This window comes from Cebus imitator, unplaced genomic scaffold (genome assembly GCF_001604975.1).
Source record: "Cebus imitator isolate Cc_AM_T3 unplaced genomic scaffold, Cebus_imitator-1.0 Scaffold109, whole genome shotgun sequence".
Taxonomy (NCBI): Eukaryota; Metazoa; Chordata; class Mammalia; order Primates; family Cebidae; genus Cebus; species Cebus imitator.
Window position 1 is genome coordinate 2,655,593 of NW_016107424.1, and position 20,986 is coordinate 2,676,578.

The 20,986-nt window shown below is 36.5% G+C and overlaps 1 pseudogene; it reads right to left on the reverse strand.

Annotated features, from left to right (window-relative positions):
* Positions 1–6,894: 6,894 nt before the first annotated feature.
* Positions 6,895–7,204, reverse strand: LOC108310858 (annotated as a pseudogene).
* Between the last annotated feature and the right edge of the window lie 13,782 nt (positions 7,205–20,986).

A 20,986-nucleotide genomic window follows, 5' to 3' on the forward strand; every position in this document is an offset into this window, starting at 1 on the left:
TCTAAGTTGTTATTTCACAGTCGCCTTTTAAGAACCTATATAAATGCATCTGAAGCCAAAGTGCAATGCTCTGAATGCATTACACGCTCCTTTAAATGATATTAATCTGCATAAAGCAACTGCTAATAAATATTAATTAATAATACTAATTATACATGCATGTCGTAATAGTAGAGGAAGATTTAAGTGAAAATATGAACATTGATTATTAAAGCATTTTACTCACTTATACTGCATATTATAAACAATGTTCATTGACTTTTATGTATATTTGCCCCCTCGCTCAATTCAGATGATTGTTAAAAAATCTGCTGCTCTGGAAATTTAAGAAAAACTGCTCAAATAATTCTAATAAGAAATGGCCCAAAAGCATGAACTGACATTTTTACATGCTGACATTCTGGTTTATTCCTTTTATTTTTTTCAACATGTTCTCTAAACACCTTGCTTTGAAATGGGCAGTTCAATTTATAAAAATTTAATACTCAAATTCAAATTAATTTTTTTCCAAAAGTGTGGATTCTAAGTTTTAAAAATGATTTAATATCATTTAAAACATGAAACATAAAAGAGATGGGAAGAATTCTTTGCATGAATGAGTGAACTATTTGTTCATTCAATTTTTGTCATGATAGTCACAAAATTGATGTAGAAACAAGAGAAGAAGGCAAAATTCCTACTTTTTCAAGAGCATCACAGTCTGGTGGGGAGAAAGCCATGTGAAGGGTTGGAACATGATTATTTAAGTCTTGTAGTAGATCTATGATATGAACAATGTTCTGTAAGCCCAGTAGAGGAGGAAATGAACCATTTTAAAAAGAACTGTTGTGCTGAGAAAGTAATATTTAAACTAGGTCTTGAACATTGTGGAGAAATCTGCAAGCACACTTGAGATAAATGCCACAACATTTGAAAAGGCACAGAGTCATCAAACAGAATGATCTCTTCTAGAAATGGCTATGTGAGAAGAAGATGGAGGGGCAGGAATTTGGGTTGAGCCCTCATGGTTATTTAGAATGAAATTGTGAAGATCAATGTAAACCATGCTCTTCATGATTGGATTTCATTCTGTCATAGAAAGAAAACAATGGGGATAATTAAGGAATATCACATAATTGAAAATGATCAGTGGTAGAATAGAGGATTGAATGAGAGAACTAGAAAGGAAATTTGGATCTTATCCATGTCCAACCTCTTTATTTTAAAGATGTAATCAGAGAAACAAAGAAGTTCAATAACTGCCAAAGCTCATACAGCTCACTGGTAGCAGGATTGGGATTAAACATCATGGCTCAGAATTAGTCAAGTTTTATCTCCATTTACTAGTTTCATCTCTGATATGAGATTTCCTATTGGGTAAAAAAAATAAAATCAAATTCAATGTAGAGTTGATAATGGAAATACAGTGGTGAACAAGTCAGATGCTTTCCATTCTGTACATAGAAAGAGTAAAGTCCTTCTTTTAGAGAAATTAATACTGGTAATCTCTGGGATTAGAATCCAAGTCTGAAATGGTCAATAATATTCTCTTTTCATTTCATAATGCTCTCTCTTGCTCTGACTAAAACCAAATGAGAATTCAGCACATACCGTGAATTTGACCATAAGAAAAAAGCCTTAGTCTAAGTTATAGCTTTGGGGAAGAGGTTTCTAATTAGTAGATTGTATAATTGGTTAATGTGAAAGCCACTTAATGAAATATCTTTATTTAAATGTGAATTAAATTATCACTATAATAATGTATTATGATACCAAATGATAAATTGCTGATAACATAAGGATATATTAACTACACATGAAGAGTGTAATATATTTTAAAATTGATTAATAATATTTCTCATCACATACTTTTTTATAGTAACAGCTTTATTGAGATATAGTTCACATATCATAACATTCACTCTTTTCAAATATAAAGTTTAATGGGTTTTATTATATTTACAAAGTTGTGTGACCATCACTACTATCTAATTTTCACACATTTTTATCACTCCAAATTGGAACCCCATATCCATTAGCAGTCATTCACCATTCCCTTCTCTCCCTATCCCTGGCAGTAGCTAATCTACTTTCTGTTTCTATGGAATTGCCTCTCTTGGACATTTTATATTATTTGAATTATACTACATGTGATTGGCTTCTTTTGTTTAGCATGACATTCGTGAGATTTAGCTATGTAGCACTGGCATGTATTAGTTCATTCCTTTTTATTGCCAAAGTAATATGCCAATGTATGGGATACTACCTAACAATCAGTGGATCGACATATAGGTTATTTATTTCAGTTTTTGGCTATTAAGAATAATGCTGCTATGAACATTTATGTGTAGGTTTTGTGTGGACATGTTCTTTCAGTTCTCTTCATTTTATACCTAGGAGTGTAACTGCTGGGTTATGTAGTAATTCTATGTTTAACATTTTAAGAAACTGCCAAACTATTTTACAAAGTGGCTATTCAATTTTGTAACCTACAAGAAATGTATGAGTGCTCCAATTTTCTGCATCCTAGCCAATGCTAATATCATCTGTCTTTTTTATTTTAGCCATCCAAGTGGGTATGATATGGTAATCAGATCATGGTTTTGATTTGCATTTCAGTAATGACTAATGGTGTTGAGCATCTTTTCATGTGCTTATTAGCCATTTACATGTCTTCCTTGGAGAAATGCCTATTCAAATACATTGCCCATTTTTAAATTGGGTTGTCTTTTTGTTGATGAGCTGTTAAGAGTTTTTTTAAATATATATTCTGAATCCAAGTCTGTTATCAGAGACATGAGTTGCAAAAATGTTCCCTGAATCTGTAGGTTGTCTTTTCACTTTCTGAATTGCACAAACTTTAAAAGTTCTGAAGTATAACTTATCTATTATTTTCTTTTGTTGTCTGTGATTTTGGTGCTATATGTAAGAAACCATTCCTTAACTCAAGGTTACAAATATTTACTCTTATTGTTTCTTTTAATAGTTGTATAGTTTTACTTCTTACATGAAGGTCTATGTTGCATTTTGAGTTGATTTTTTGTTTATAGTATGAGTTAAAAGTTAAAATTCATTCTTTTGCATGTGAATATTCAGTTGTCCCAGCACCATTTATTGAGAAACTATTCTTACCTCCATTGAATTGTACTGGTACCCTTATGGAAAATAAGTTGACAAAAAAATACAGTTTATTTCTGGACACTGAATTCTGTTACACTGTCCTATATGTCAAGTGTCATTCCAGTGCCAAATACTCCTGATTACTGTGGGTTTGTAGTAAGTTTTTAATTGGAGAGTGTTAATTATCAATATTTGTTTTCCTTTTTAAAGATTTTTTAGGGTATTCTGAAACCCTTGAAATTCCATATGAAATTTAAGACCAACTTGTCCATTTCTGCAAAGTGATCATCTTTTGATAAAGATGCAGATTTTAATAAAGATTGTATTATATCTGTAGATCATTTTGGGGAGTGTTGTTATCTTAACAATATTAAGTTTTCTGATCCATCAACATTGAATGTCTTTTTTTTTTAATTATACTTTAAGTTCGAGAATACATGTGCAGAATGCGCAGGTTTATTACATAGGTATACACATGGTGATTCTCTGCACCCATCAACCCATCATCTACATTAGATATTTCTCCTAATGCTCTCCCTCCCCTAGACCCACACCCCCTAAAAGGCCCCATTATGTGATGTTTTCCTCCCTGTGTCCATGTGTTCTCATTGTTCAACTCCCACTTATGAGTGAGAACATGCAGTGTTTGGTTTTCTGCTCCTGTGTTAGTTTGCTAAGAATAACAGTTTCCAGCTTTATCCATGTTCCTGCAAAGGACATGAACTCATCCTTTTTGTGGCTGCATAGTATTTCATGTTGTATATGTGCCACATTTTTTTCTATCCAGTCTATCATTGATGGGCATTGGGGTTGGTTCCAAGTCTTTGCTATTGTGATCAGTGCTGCAATAAACATATGTTGCATGTGTCTTTATAATAGAATGATTATAATCCTTTGGGTACATACCCAGTAATGGGATTGCTGAGTCAATAGGATTGCTGCTTCTAGGTCCTTGAGGAATCACCACACTGTCTTCCAGAATGATTGAACTAATTTACACTTACACCAGCAGTGTAAAAGCTTTCCTATATCTTCACATCCTATCCAGCATCTGTTTTTTCCTGATTTTTTTAATAATCACCGTTCTAACTGGTGTAGATGATATTTCAATGTGGTTTTGAATTGCATTTCTCTAATGACAAGTGATGATGAACTTTTAAAAATATATTTGTTGACTACATAGATATCTTCTTTTGATAAGTAACTGTTCATATCCTTTGCCTATTTTTTGATGGGGTAATTTGTTTTTTTCTTGTAAATTTGTTTAAGTTCCCTGTAGATTCTGGATATTAGCCCTTTGTCAGATGGATAGATTGCAAAAGTTTTTCCCCATTCTCTAAGTTGCCTGTTCACTCTGATGATAGTTTCTTTTGCTGTGCAAAAGCTCTTTAGTTTAATTAGATCCCATTTGTCAATTTTGGCTTTTGATGCCATTGCTTTTGGTGTTTTAGTCATGAGGTTTTTTGCCCATGCCTATGTCCTGGCTGGTATTGCCTAGGTTTTCTTCTATGGTTTTTATGTTTCATGTTTAAATCTTTAATCCATCTTGAGTTATTTTTTGTGTAAGATGTAAGGAAGGGGTCCACTTTCAGTTTTCTGCATATGGCTAGCCAGTTTTCCCAACACCATTTATTAAATAGGGAATCCTTTCCCCATTGCTTTTGTCAGGTTTGTCACAGATCAGATGGTTGGAAATATGTGGTGTTATTTCCAAGGCCTCTGTTCTGTTCCATTTGTCTATATATTTGTTTTGGTACCAGTATCATGTTGTTTCAGTTACAGTAGCATTGTGGTATAGTTTGAGGTCAAACAGTGTGATGCCTCCAGCTTTGTTCTTTTTGCTTAGGATCGTCTTGGCTCTGCAGGCTCTTTTTTGGTTCTATATGAAATTTAAAGTAGTTTTTTTCTAATTCTGTAAAGAAAGACAATGATGAGGAATTGTATTGAATCTGTAAATTACTCTGAGCAGTATGGCCATTTTCATGATATTGATTCTTCCTATCCATGAACATGGAATGTTTTTCCATTTGTTTGTGTCCTCTCTTATTTTCCTGAGCAATGGTTTGTAGTTCTCCTTGAAGAGGCGCTTCACATCCCTTGTAAGTTGTATTCCTAGGTATTTTATTCTGTTTGTCACAATTGTGAATGGGAGTTCACTCATTATTTGGCTCTCTGTTTGTCTATTATTGATGTACAGGAAGCTTGTGATTTTTCCATATTGATTTTGTGTACTGAGACTGCTGAAGTTGCTTATCAGCTTAAGGAGATTTTGGGCTGAGATGATGGGATTTTCTAAATATACAATTATGTCATCTGCAAACAAAGACAATTTGACTTTCTCTCTTCCTATTTGAATACCTTTATTTATTTCTCTTGTCTGATTGCTCTGGCTAAAACATTCAATACTATGTTGAATAGGAGTGGTGAGAGAGGGCATCCTTGTCTTGTGCCAGTTTTTAAAGGGAATGTTTCCAGCATTTGTCCATTCAGTATGATACTGGCTGTGGGTTTGTCATAAAAGCTCTGATTATTTTGAGGTATATTTGATCAAAACCTAGTTTATCGAGAGTTTTCAGCATGAAGGGGTGCTGGATTTTATCAAAGGGCTTTTCTACATCTATTGAGATAATCATGTGGTTTTTGTCATTGGTTCTGTTTTATGTGATGAATTTTGTTTAATGATTTGCATATGTTGAACCAGCCTTGCATCCCAGGAATGAAGCCAAATTGATTGTGGTGCATACGCATTTTGATATGCTGCTGGATTCGGTGTGCGAGAATTTTATTGAGGATTTTTGCATCTACATTCATCAGGGATATTGCCCTGAACTTTTCTTTTTTTGCTGTCTCTCTGCCATGTTTGGGTGTCAGGATAATGCTGGCCTCATAAAATTAGTTAGGGAGGAGTTTATCTTTTTCTATTGTTTGGACTAGTTTCAGAAGGAATGGTATCAGCTCCTCTTTGTACCTGTGGTAGAATTTGGCTGTGAATCCATCTGGCCCTGAGCTTTTTATGGTTGGTAGGATATTAATTACTGCCTTAATTTCAGAACTTGTTATTGGTCTATTCAGAAATTTGACTTCTTCCTGGTCTAGTCTTGGGAGGGTGTATGTTTCCAGGAAGTTATCCATTTCTTCTAGATTTTCTAGTTTATTTGTATAGAGGTGTTTATAGTATTCTCTGATGGTAGTTTGTATTTCTATGAGATCAGTGGTAATCTCCCTTTTATCATTGTTTTATTGTGTCTATTTGATTCTTCTCTCTTTTCTTTATTAGTCTGGCTAGTGGGCTATCTAATTTGTTAATCTTTTCAAAAAACCAGATCCTACATTCGTTGATTTTTTGAAGGGGTTTTCATGTCTCTATGTCCTTCAGTTCTATTCTGATCTTAGTTATTTCTTGTCTTCTGCTAGGTTTTGAATTTTTTTGTTATATAAATTAACCCATTTATTATAAGCCAGTGATGTCTCAAAGAGTAGAGGAACATCTACTGGTCTTTGAATTTGCTCTTTCTTCTATAGTTCTTTTACTTGTGATGTTAGGGTGTTGATTTTAGATCTTTCCTGTTTTCTCCGGTGGGCATTTAGTGCTATAAATTTCCCTCTAAACACTTCTTTAGTTGTGTCCAAGAGGTCCTGATACATTGTGTCTTTGTTCTCATTTGTTTCAAGAACTTATTTATTTCTGCCTTAATTTTGTAATTTATCCAGTAGTCATTCAGGAGCAGGTTGTCTGGTTTATTTGCAGTTGCAGGTTTTTGAGTGGGTTTTTGTTGTGTTGTTACATAAATTAACCTATTTATTATAGGCCAGTGATGTCTCAAAGAGTAGAGGAGCATCTACTGGTCTTCTGATGGTGGACTTTACTTTGACTGTGGATGTGGTATTGTATGTCCAGGCATTGCCAACCATTCTCTTCATGCAGGGACCACAGTTCCAGATCCCTACGGCTCATCTCTTTATCTTGTTTTGACCACAGAAAGAGCGAGTGTACCTGGCACGCTGGCTAATTTCAATTTGATTCACCATTTTCTGGAGGGATGGAAGCACCATAGTGGGTCCCCTATTTGCCAGCGATCTCCACTTTCTTGGTATGTTTGGCCATGTTGCTGCAAAGTATGTCCAAGCCTAGAGAGGAAGAGATGTGGTATGCAGGTGTGGTATTGGGTGGATAACCCGACCTTTCTCTCTGGCTGCCCTTAACATTTTTTCCTTCCTTTCAACCTTGTTCAATCTGATGATTATGTGTATTGAAGTTGCTCTTCTAAAATAGTATCTTTGTGGTGATCTCTGTATTTCCTGAATTTGAATGTTGACCCATCTTGCTAGGTTGGGAAATTTCTCCTGCGTAATATCCTAAAGAGTGTTTTTCAATTTGATTTCATTCTCCCTGTCACTTTCAGATACACCAATCAAATGTATGTTTGGTCTTTTCACATAGTCCCATATTTCTTGGATGCTTTGTTCATTCCTTTTCATTCTTTTTTCTCTAATCTTGTCTTAATGTTTTATTTATTAAATTGATCTTCAATCTCTGATACTCTTTATTCCACTTGATCAGTTTGGCTATTGAGATTTGTGTATGCTTCACAAAGTTCTCATGCTGTGTTTTTCAGCTCCATCAGGTAATTTATGTTCTTCCCTAAACTGGTTATTCCAGTTAGCAATTCCTCTAATCTTTTTTCAAGGTTCTTAGCTTCCTTGCATTGGGTTATAACATGCTCCTTTAGCTCAGAGGAGTTTGTTATTACTCACCTTCTGAAGCCTACTTCTTTCAGTTCATCAAATTCATTCTCTGTCTAGTTTTGTTCCCTTGCTAGTGAGGAATTGTGATCCTTTGGAAGAAAAGAGGCATTCTGGTTTTTGGAATTTTCTGCCTTTTGTGCTGGTTTTTCCTTATCTTTGTGGGTTTATCTACCTTTGGTCTTTGATGTTGTTAGCCTCTGGATGGGGTTTCTGTGCGGATATCCTTTTTGTTAATGTTGATGTTATTCCTTCCTGTTTGTCAGTTTTTCTTCTAACAGTCTGGTCCCTCTGCTGCAGGTCTGCTGAAGTTTGCTGGAGGTCCACTCCAGAACTTGTTTGCCTGGGTATCACCAGTGGAGGCTGCAGAATAGCAAAGATTGCTGCCTGTTCATTCATCTGAAAGCTTCATCCCAAAGGGGCACCTGCCAGATGCCATCCAGAGCTCTCCCATATGAGGTGTCTGTCAACCCCAGCTGGGAGGTGTCTCCTCCATCAGGAGGCACTGGGGTCAGGGATCCACTTGAGGAGGAAGTCTGTACCTTAGCAGAACTCTGTACTGTGGTGGGAGATCTACTGCTGTCTTCAGAGCTGGCAGGCAGGGACATTTAAGTCTGCTGAAGCCGTACCCACAGTGACCCCTTCCCCCAGGTGCTCTGTCCCAGGGACAGAGGAGTTTTATCTATAACCTCTGACAGGGGCTGCTGCCCTTTTTTCAGAGATGCCCTGCCCAGGGAGGAAGAATCTAGAGAGGCAGTCTGGCTACAGCAGCTTTGCTGAGCTGTGGTGGGCTCTGCCTAGTTTGAACTTCCTGGTAGCTTTATTTACATTGTGAAGGGAAAACCCCCTATTAAAGACTCAGTAATAGTGGATAACCCTCCCCCCACCAAGCTCGAGCATCCCAGGTTAACTTCAGACTGCCATGCTGGCAGCGAGGATTTCAAGTCAGTGCATCTTACCTTGCTGGGCTCTGTGGTGGTGGGATCTGTTGAGCTAGACCTCTTGGCTCCTTGGCTTCAGCCCCCTTTCTAGGGGAGTGAATTGTTCTGTCTCACTGGTGTTCCAGGTGTCACCGGGTATGAAAAAAAATTCCTGCAGCTAGCTTGATGTCTGCCTGAATGGCCACCCTGTTTTGTGCTTGAAACCCCATCACTGGTGGTGTAGGGACTCAAGGGAATCTCCTAGTCTGTAGTTTGCGAAGACTGTGAGAAAAGCATAGTATCTGGGCTGGAATGCACCATTCCTTATGGCAAAGTCCCTTGTGGCTTCTCTTGGCTAGGAGAAGGAGTTTCCCAACACCTTGAACTTCCTGGGTGAGGCGATGCCCCACCCTGCTCTGCTCACCCTCCATGGGCTGCACTTACTGTCTAACCAGACCTAAAGAAATGTGTCGGGTACCTGGGTGGAAATGTGGAAGCCACCTGCCTTCTGCATTGATCTCACTAGAAGCTGCAGACCTGAGCTGTTCCTATTTGGTCATCTTGCCAGCTATCCAACATTGGATGTCTTTTAATTTATTTAGATGTTTAATTTTTTTTTAACCATGCTTTGCAGTTTCAGTGTACAAGTCTTATTATTTTTTTTTTTGGTTAAATTTATTCCTAAGTATTTTATTGTTTTTGTTCTATTGTACATGGAATTGTTTCATTAATATATTTTAAAATTGTTTATTGCTTGTGCATAGAAATATAATTTATTATGTGTTGATCTTGCAAACTTGCTAAATTTGTTTAGTAGTTTCTAAAAGTTTTCTTTTTCATAGATTCTTTAGTGTTATCTATTTATTTGATTGGGCTCTCTGTGAATAGAGAATCTTTTACTTCCTTCTTTCCAATCTTTATGCCTTTTATTTATTTATTTCTATCTAATTGTTCTGGCTATCACCTCTAGCACAGTTTTGAATGGAAGTGATGAGAATGGACATCCTCATCCTACATTTAAATTATAATAAAGAAATACAGAATATGTATTTACTTGCTCCGTAGTTTATCAAAGTCATTTACAATTAATCCTAAGGCACTTAATCATCTATTTTATGATGATGATAATCATGAACTGTTTTAATTCTTAGTTTCTAGTTGTCTAAGATTCATACTCTTCTGGTTCCTAACAGTGGTTTTCAATAGTTTATTTATCTGAATGCTGTAATAGGTGAAATATCTGTACTCTGAAGCAGATGTACATAGTCTAAATCTCATATCCTTGACTCATTCTTTCAATGCTTTTTGAACAGTCCCTGTATTCCAGGCTCTGTAGATACTGAAGGTACAGAGATAAACAAGACAAATATACTGACTACTCTCACAGTAATCACTGTTTATTATATGTATTCTTATACTGTGCTTGGTAAGCACAACATACCATGTTAGTGTAAGTAGTTATCCAAGTGTGTGTGTGTGTATGTCTGTGTGTGTGTATGTGTGTGTGTGTAATTGTGGTCTGTAAATGTATGTATATTTTTATGGTGCTACATTTATAAGTGACTTATGTCCACAAATTACAATGGCAAAAATCATTTTCTTTGAATATAAAGCTAATGTATACAGACTACTCCGGTGGTTTTTAGTTACTAATACAATTGTTCTGAACTTTGGCAGGCATCAGAATCACCTTGAGAGCTTGGTAAAACACAGATTGCCAGACTCCACCATTGAAGGTTCTAATTCAGTACCTCTAAGCTGGAGCTGAGAATTTTGCCTTTTTAACACATTTTGGTTGATGCTGATATCGCTGGATTGGAACCATACCTTGAGAAACAGGGGCATTATAAAACGTTTTTTCGTGTCACTGTGTTTAAAGCATATTTTGGGACACTACTGGCATAGGAATTATGTGTGTTTTCTAATTCCTCCACATCCTTTTTCTGGATGATCATTTACCTGGAGTGGTAGAGGGCTCAGCTTGCTAACTGAGCTAATAAATCCTGCTACTACAACCCAGAACCTTTTCTGTTTAGGCTGAAAATTGCTCTCCTCTAGAGATTACTTGGCCCAGTAGATTAGAAAATGCTTTATACAATGTCATGATCTAATGAGATTACTCTTTAGCCTTCAATTTCCAGTAACATTCCAAATGCTAGTGAACTATTATAAACACAGTATAATCATAAACGTTGTACTAATGATCTTTCAGTGATAAGTGTATTTCAAGTAGGAACCATTACATAGAACAAGAATTTTAGATACATATTTTTGATTAGTTGTAATCAAAAATTATAATTTTGGTTTATCGTTCACACGCATTTCTGCATTCGTGTTTTTATGCATCATTTTTTAATAAAAAAATTAATACAATAGCATTGTGTTTTCCAAAGAGTTTACAATTACAACCAGTAGTTAGATAATAATATCTTTAATGTTTGAAGATGGTAGAGGCCAGCCAAAGGGAAAAGGCACTAACTGCCACGTTAGCCAAATAGGAGCCTCACCTGAATTACCCACATCATCGTTTCTATTGTTGTCTCTGCTTTGAGAAGAGGTCTAGCTCTGGAAAAGCATTAAGTTGTCTTGTGGCTCTATTGTAACAATGTAAATAGGCATGTCTTAGCATTTATTAGAACTTCTGTATCTTTTCCTCCTGATATCCACATTATTCTCCTTTGTGTTTAATAAAGGCCCATGACTAAGAGAAAAGTTATTCATACAGTCTACTTGGTTATATACTTCCCTGCTGCCTGGCTAGTCTGAAAAAGAGTCTAATTTGCTGATGGTTACAATTAGAGGGGAATGATCCATTACATTAACTTTAATGAGCTGCAGCAGGTCACTTGGTTACGAATGGTACCATGCAAAGGTTGCAGTTCAGGGTGATATGGAATCCCTGACAGCATCTTTATGACGTTTGTGTGGTGTCCATAACAAAGGAAGGCTTACTAGTTTGTAGTCATAGAAATGGCTGAACTACACTGCATCTTTCCATTTGGACAGCCTTTCGTGTTACTATCTAAAATGCTTAATAATTTATAAACAGAGCTTATGTAACTGGCAGTTATGATGCACAGCATTAACTTAGAAGTGGTCTTTTAGTTGAAGGGATGGTAAAGGGTTTCTACATTTATTATATTTCCACTTGCTTGATTTTAAGGGTACATTTAAACTTCAACCGGTAAATTCAGGAACTCTAAAAACCAATTAATGATTTAGTTAAAAAGTCTGAAGCAGCATGTAATAGACTGGCTCGTTTCTTTGAGCACAAGCAAGACATTTCTATGTGGAAATTTTCATTTTAAAATGTATTAATATACATATATTGTTTTATATTCATATAAAACAATAGATAGATGAAATATAAGCCCTTCAAGAAGATGAAATGTTAGGAGGACAAAGTAAGAATATTTACTTTATCTTGCATTAAAAAGGGTACTTCTCTGTGATAGTAAGCATTTGGTCCTGTTACATTTTTTTAGTTGACCAATAAGTAAACAGAATATTAAGCTTTATATAGTATTTAGTAAAATGTAAAAGAATATACTTAAAAGACTTGTTATTTTTCAAGAAGTCTTTTATCTTGTAAGAATAAAATAAAAACGCAACCTCAAAAGCATGTCTTTTTTCCTCAAAACTAACCTATGATTTAAGAAAGACTTTGCAATTAACTGTAGACATTTTTGAACTGGGGACTGAGAAAACTATTTTCTTTTGCCTAAGTAGAAAATTCTGTATATTTTCAAAACCTGAATGGGTGAGGCACATCCCAAGGGGCAAGCAAGTAGTTAAAAAAGGAAAATCAGAGTCTAGAAAAGGAGTCCATTTGTATGTCACTTAAGTGGAGGCACAAATCCCTAACGACTTCCCCATTCAAAAGGATAAATATATCATAGGTGAAGAACGCACATCTAATGATTTCAAGCTCACAGCCATCTTCCCTGAACCATTATCATAAATTGCTAGCTTGGCAAGGGAGACATAAGCAAAGAATTCATTGTTTGAATCAAGTCTTTTGACAGAATTTCTTTCCTGGTTTATATTTATATGTGTGCTCCTGCCCTTATTTGTATCTTTGTCAACACAGTTTCATTTTTGCTCAGTATGGAATTTTACCACCACATGCCCAATTAATTTTCTTCATTCCTGTCTGTCCTCAAAGGAAGAATAGAGAACTTGGAAGTGCATAGTACTTAAGTTTGACTAGTTTGAACACAACTGTTAGAGGTGTTCAAACCAAAGTGACTCCATCTTGAATAGGGATTAGGTAAAATGAGGCTGGGACTTGCTGGTCTGCCTTTCCAGGGGGTTAGGCATTCTTAGTCCCAGGATAAGATAGGAGGCTGGCAGGACTGGTATCAGAAGATATAGGTCATAAAGACCCTGCTGATAAAACAGGATGCAGTAAAGAAGCTGGCTTAAACCTACCAAAGCCAAGATGGTGATGAACATGACCTCTAGTCGTCCTCACTGCTCATTATATGCTAATTATAATTCATTAGCATGCTAAAAGACACTCCCACTATGCATATGACAGTTTACAAATGCCATGGCAACATCAGGAAGTTACCCTATATAGTTTAAAAGGGGGATGGACTCTCAGTTCCAGGAATTGCCTGCCTCTTTCCTGGAAAACTCATAAATAAGCTACATTTTGTTTAGCATATAATCAAAAATAACTGTAAGTATACTCAGTTGAGCAGACCATGTGGCCTCTCTGCCTCTAGAGTAGCCATTTTTCTTTACTTCTCTAATAAACTTGATTTCATTTTATGGACTTGCCCCAAATTCTTTCCTGCACAAGGTCCAAGAACCCTTTTTTGAGGTCTGGAATGGAACCACTTTCTGGTAACAGGACTAGTTTGACTAGCTTGTACCCTTTAAGATGGCTATAACACTTTAGCCAGGGCTACTTATAGGCCAACATGTACATCCTCAAAATTAAATGTCTAATTTTTCCCAAAATGGTCTAACCGTGGCTGCAACTAACTGCAGGTGCAGTGTTGGCACCTGCAGCTGATAGAAGGACTAAGCCACCCAAAACAAACTGCCTTGGGGGAGTCTTAGGCTATTCCCTTAAAGCTCCACAATTATTCGAAGCTCCCTGCTTTTCAATTAAATACACCACTTAACATGAACTTAACTTAGCCTATCCTTTTTTTTTTTTTTTTTTTTTTTTTTTTTTTTTTTTTTTTTTTTTTGATGTTACAGTGTATCATTTTTACACACTAGAATAGAGTGAACCTGGACAGGTACATTTTTTGTAAACTTGAATGATATCTTTGTTAAACAGTTCCAGAAAAGAGCAGAAGCCACTATTTCTAAAAAGAAAGGGTAAAGAAATAAGGAAAAGGTTTTGTCTTACGGCAAATAGCCATGATTTAGGGACCAGCTATCTCAGTAAGTTACCTCTTCCTTGTTGCTCTATAGTTACATAAAGTTTCACAAGTGAAAACAAGGAATCATAGGTATCTAGCTAACAACCAAAGTATTTTTGTTCGTATATTTATTTTTCAGAGCCCAACAATGTTTTCTAATTTGCAATTGTACTTTTAGTACTTAGCACAATGATTTGCACATATTACATACTTACCAATCATGCTTAAAAAAAAAAAAAAGAAACAGAGGATATTGAAGTTACATGGTCACTTGTGAAAGACTGTGGATTATTTATACAGTTATAACCAAGTAGATTTTACTTTTTTCTCAGTTATCTGTCCCTCCCACTCCCACTCTCAGCTTCACGTGCGTGAAAAAAATGCTAATATGCTATTTTGATTTCGCTCTGTCATGCATTTCTCCTAGGAGTGATAGAGTAGCTGGGTTGGGTTGGAGTTGATGCTGACATGGTGGCCTTTCTGATGAATCTAGGTGGTCCGTGACATCATATGGTGCTATTTTGAAATGGTGTAGCATGGAGTCAAAGGGAGAGACCCAGTGATCCCTTGAGTGCTAGGCTATGGGGGAGGTGTCTGTGCAGAGTGGGAGATCAAGACATGACCTAATTATTAGCTGGCAATGGCTTTTCTGCTCATGGATCTGTTTCATTACCACTGAAGCTTGTATCAACAGACTTTGAAAGCATGAAGACATGGATATTTCCCAATTGTTTGACTTTTGACCTTCCTGGATGACATGCATTTCACTAAAGGCTGCAGGCTAACAGGTCACAGCACAGCATGGTTAGGGCTATACAGGTTAAGACCTAGCTGGGGTCTCACAGCTTCTTAGTGGATCACAAAGTAATGAGTAAGGAAACTTGATACAGACCCTGAGGTTAGAGGTCAACTGTCAGAATTCTCACAACTTTATTTGGTAATCATCTATTAAAGGCTTTATTAAATAGATACCCATTTTTCCTACAGCTCATAGTAAACAGAGAAAGAACTGTCTTTGACTTTGGAACTATTGCCATTGATGGCTTCAACAGAACTGTCAAAATGTTCAAGAGGAGTATCACATACTTTTTTTTATAGTTCCCTAACCTCTGTAATTGTGATTACTTTTAAGTCTTCTTGAGAAAATGAATGTCTTCAAAAATATAATGTCAAGTTAAGATAATAACATGGACATAGCTGATGCCGTATTTTTGATAAGAATCCTCTTTGTTCATTTATTTCAAGGAGAAAATCAGTATCTTTTTATGGTGAGTGTCTTAGCTCTCCTTGAAAAATTATATTACATACATAACAGAAAACTTTATAGCATTAATAGACATTCCCAACAAATTCAGTGCCTTCACAGATGCATTATTGTGCATTTCATGCATACATTCCAAATTCTGACCAGCTTAACCTAATAAAAATCCAGATGTTAAAATGCCTTATTCCTACAAATTTTATGAGCTCTGGGCTCCAATTCTGGCTTGCTATGATTGGATGAATAATTTTATTAAAAGGATTTTTGTGCTTATTGATAGAAGAACCTCTAAGGAATGTTGCTTCTCGATCTATGAGATGCATGTTCATAGGCTGATCATTACTGAAGGGCTAACTGGAGTTGTTGAAAGCATTTATGTTCCATTGTAGTTTATTTACACATACTTTTCTCAGTTTGAAGATACGTTGAGAAACTAGAGATGATCATTATTAGTATCTAAACAATAATTAAAATTGCTTTATTTCTCCAGTGATAGCTTATGAGCTGATTGGTAGCTCATAAGTAGTTTGGGATTCTTTGCTTATATAAAGATTTTAGACTGGGTACAGTGGCTCACACTTATAATCTCAGCACTTCCAGCGCTTTGCGAAGTCGAAGTGGGAGGATCACTTGAGCCCAGGAGTTTGAGAACAGCCTGGCCAATGTAGTGAGATCCTGTTTCTAAAATTAAAAAAAAAAAAAAAATAGCTGGCCTAGTAGTGCACTCCCATAGTGCCAGCTACTCAGAAGGCTGAGGGGAGAGGGTTACTTGAGCATGGAATGTGGAGGCTGCAGTGAGCTGTGATTGAGCTACTACACTCCAGCCTGAGTGAGGTGACAGAGTGGGATCCTGCCTCAAAAAAAAAAATGTTTAAAAAGTTTAATATAGCTGTGACATCTTTAGCAATACCAGTTTTCTTTTAGTAATATTCTCCTCATGTCATACTTTGAAAAAAAAAACATGATATTTAAAAACAAAGGTTATACTTTTCAACTGATTATTGTTTGCCCACATTTCAAATTCTAGCTCTGGCAGATGCAGTGGACACTGTGATATGCTGCATATATTCCCCCTTCAGGAACAAGACACCCATTCCTTCAGCTCCCAGGAATGTTGACTGCTGAGGGTTCATAGCTGAGTCCCTTCCCAGCAGGCACTCTGCCAAAGGGAGCTGCCATCCTCAAGGTTACACCCTCTCTCTACGGGCAGCACACATTTAGTGAGTAGGTAATGCAGGGATAAAATGGTCTGACTCCCTTGCCTTAGTATGGGACAAATCTGAAGGCTTATCCAGTTCTAGAATTCCTCAGAAGATTGGCTGAGATCTTGGCTACAAATTCTTTTCTATTCAACCTCTCACTCTGTCAAAATTCTGCTTCGATTCCTATATAGTCCAAACAGCAGACTTAAAGCCAGGAGAACTTTGACTCCTTGAAGTTGATAACCTAACAATTCTCCCAACAGAGATCCCCATTTGTATGTTAATATCATTTGAAGACATCCTGTACTCATGAACTATCCCCTCATTGGGCCTCAAAACAGATGCAATCCCGGGACGATTAAATCAAACTACCTTAACTGCTATATGACCAGGCCTTTACTATGGACAGGGCTCAGAAATTTGAGTGTCTAATCACAGTTTTATACCTATTGTTCTAGAATTAATTCCCTCAAAATGCTTCGAAACCTGATCCACATCCACACTGTAATATCACTGCAAAGCTACCTGGCATTAACCTTTTAGGTTAAAGACTGAGAGAATCTGCACTTACCTGTAGTGAATGCCCTAACTAGGTACTTCCACATGATCCATTGTCATCCTGTCAATATTCATAACTTTATTCTCCATTATTCAATTAAAATCATCAAATTTCATTTATTATATACCCCTTACACCAAAATTTATCCAAACACGAAAACATAAAGCCCCCTGAGAACTAAAATCAATGAAAATCTGTTCACCTCTTTTACTACCCTGATAATTCTAGGTCTGCCCGTAGTAGTGTTAATCATTTTGTTTCCCACCATGCTATTTGTGACCCCCAGTCACCTAGTTAGTAACCCATTGATTTCCATTCAACAATGACTAATTCAAACACTTTTCTATTCAACTTCTGTCTCTATCAAAATTCTGCTTTCTTCAGTTCCTTGGCAGTTCTGAGAGTACTCTCCAATAAAATACTGGCATTTCAATGATTAACTCAAGGAACTCTGAGTTTAAGGAACTTTTCTGAGTTCCTTAGGAACTTACACTTACATGAATTGGGAGCCAACCAGTAGAATATATTGGTACACTGAGTTCCTTAGGAACTCAGAAAAGCATAGGAATATAAAGTCCAAGAGAGTAAACTAGAAATAAGATGTTCCCTGAAACTTTCTTTTTTGCAAACACTGCTCTTTTACACACTCTCTCTCTCTCTCTCTCTCTGTGTGTGTGTGTGTGTGTGTGTGTGTGTGTGTGTGTGTATGTTTTAAAGTCTGTACATTTAGGCTCTGCAGATGGGCTACTTTAGTAGAACTTCTGTTAGTACACTCCTAAATCTTTTAGTGCAAAGCCAAGCACCTAATACTAATTCTACTAGGCTATTGCTAGGCCATGAGATTATCACCCAGAACAGACTTGGAAACAGCATGTGTTGTGAGTTGAGGAGTTAATGGGGAAGACCATCTTAGTGAGCACACACTAAACCATCTGCAAGACTTCATGTCTCAGAATGCAAGTGACCGGGTGACTGCACTCTCTAAACACAAAAGGAAATGTTTCAAAAGTCAGGCGCCAAGAATGATTTGTATTGCACTTAGTAAATCCTTTACAAAGCAGCCAGATATATGGATTGATCTCCTGGAAGGTTTGCCCCTCTGTCATGTGTACACGGATATATGACCTGGAGGGATTCTTCCATTTCCTGGGAAGATAAATGATATAGGGTATAATCAAGTTTGGCATTTACATGGTCTTGGGAGATAATTTGAGGTCTTCTGTATGGCAGCTTCAGGGATGTTATAAAGAGGTATGATGCAGAAATATGAAAAAGAGGTGGGCAGAGGGCAGGGAGAGCAATAGGAAGGAATCATGTTTCAGTTTTATTTCACATTGGCTCTCTGATTACATCATTCATTCATTCATTCTTCTATCCATCCATCCATCCATCCATCCATCCATCCATCCATCCATCCAGTTATTCAATATATGCTTGGCTGGGCTAGTAATATTGGATGTTCAGACTGGCACTCGTTTATAGAAGCAGGTGCTGAAAGTGCCTAATTTCAAATTCTGACTGTCTCAACTTAACAAAAGACAAGATGTCTGAATGTCTTATTCCTTCAAATTTCTATCATCCTTCAATAAGATATTGAAATGATGGAGATAAAATATTCGTTCTGTGACAACTTGTGATGCCCTGGCAAGCTATTTTACAGGGGATACTTGACTTAGAGTGGGCCCTTAGTCAAGCAATATGGCATAGCAAGCAAGAGAGCAAGCAAGAATAGTTTTCTAGATTCTGAACTGTGGGAAATCTACAGATTCGAATGTTGCTTGGGAATGTCCCACCTGTGAACAACTAAATTGATGTTCAAATAAAACAGGTATTACATTTAGCCCAAGTTAGGAGACATTGTGACTTACTTTGTTGCTCGACCTTCACTGTCCTTTCATTGTCATCTTTCAGATTCATTTCCACACTGGTAGTGGTGGTAGTAGAAGCTCTAGAACACTGAGAAACATTGTCATTGATTGTATCCAATGTCTGCACTGATTTAAACAATGTGCATAGAGTGGTGAACAAACAAGTTAGATAAGGTTTCTCTCTTAAGTGGAGATGACATGCTACTTGTTAAGAAAATTAGGTGCAACAAGACCAGAAGTCAGCGTATAACTACGTACCCATTGTTCTGTAGAGTTTATGTTAGATTTTGTGTGGGCAGGCATGTTTTGACTACTTAAGGCAGTGTTTGGTAGTTTCATGGTATTGTATTTTTGTTAGAGTAATGTAGCAGCTTTATGTTACATGTGAGATGCATGGCTGATGTTTGCATTTCTATATTCTAATTATAGAAAGAATGATGCATGTAGACTTCTTAATGCTTGAAGTTTAAAAGGGTAGTGTATGTTCAATTTCAAAACAGAGACTTTGAGGAGCAAGGGTCAAGAAATTATCTTTTTCTATGTGGGAGGTGTCTTGGCCCTTTGTGCAGGAAGTCACCTGAAGACTATAGGGACATGGACTACAGACCACAGTAACTAGTAGATTCCTTGGCATATTCTGGAAGAAGGAGTGTTTCTTTTGGTGTTTTAGGAACTGCCAATAAACCATATTTCTACAAGAAGCCTAGTTTCTACTGGCTAACTTTAACTAGAGGAGTCACCAACACCTGAGAGATTCATCAAATGACCTGGCCTTGCAGAATTCTGCAAGCTCCTTAACAGGCAAGGGTATGTCATAGGGCAAGGCAAATCCCATTTTTAGAAATTGCCCTTGGATTGGAGAGAGGTAATTGGAGTTTAAAGGCCTACACCAATCTTCCAAGACAAAGGTGCTATTTTTGATAGCACTGTGGAACTCCACAAAACTATATAAACAACATTATGACTCTGGCACTTTAAGCAGCAATATTTTAAACTTATATTTAAATTTTCTGTATGAAAGAGTTTATTTTATTCACCATCTGCCTATCACTTATACCTGCACTTTAGGAGACTTGTATAAAGTGGTGTATAGGTTTATAAAGACTTTTTAAAATACTGTATATTATTGGTTTAGAATATAATCTCTGAAGAGCCTTGGTTTATAAGCTTTTGGCTTACAAGAGACAGTGCATGCTATTTAAGCAGTCAATCTCTATTCTTTGATGAGGATGATTTTTGACTTTGATGGCCTGACATATAAATAGGATGAGGTATTATTATTAATCCTTTCCCCATAAGGATTCTTCTATCTGATTGCGTTCAATAATGTTCATAAAATTACCCATCTTAGTGCTCTGTGGAGAAAACTGAAAGAAGCAGATCATATGATACGAAGCTAATCACTGATCTTCTTTGGTAACCAGTTAGACTCGAAAGAGATGATATAAGAAATGAAAGGACATCTGGTAACTGGAAATCTAATGTTAGCCACTCCTTGGGAGAGTGACTCAATTTAACTGATAAACCAAGGAGTCAGCTTGCATTTATACACTTAGTTTTTTCTTTGGTTCAATGTTACTTTTAGGAAATGAATGACAGCTAGCATACATAAAAATCCTAAGAAAAACTAAAGAATCATCTTGCAAAGATGTGTGATTTTTTTTATATTATAATGTAGTTCTTTAGATTTTAAATGTTTTTGAACCCACTCAAAGAATGGTCAATAAAGGGATACCTTAAATGGATTAAATTGGGAACTAAATATGTATTTTTTCAGAGACCCTTACAAAATCTCAGTTATTATTGGAATTTTATTTTCTCCAAGGTAACTTCTTAAGTTAGTTTATTTGTTTGTTTGTTTTTTATTTATTTTGAGACCAGGTCTTGCTCTGTCACCCAGGCTGGAGTGCAGTGGTGCAGTCAAGGCTCATTAAAGCCACAACTTCTGGGCTC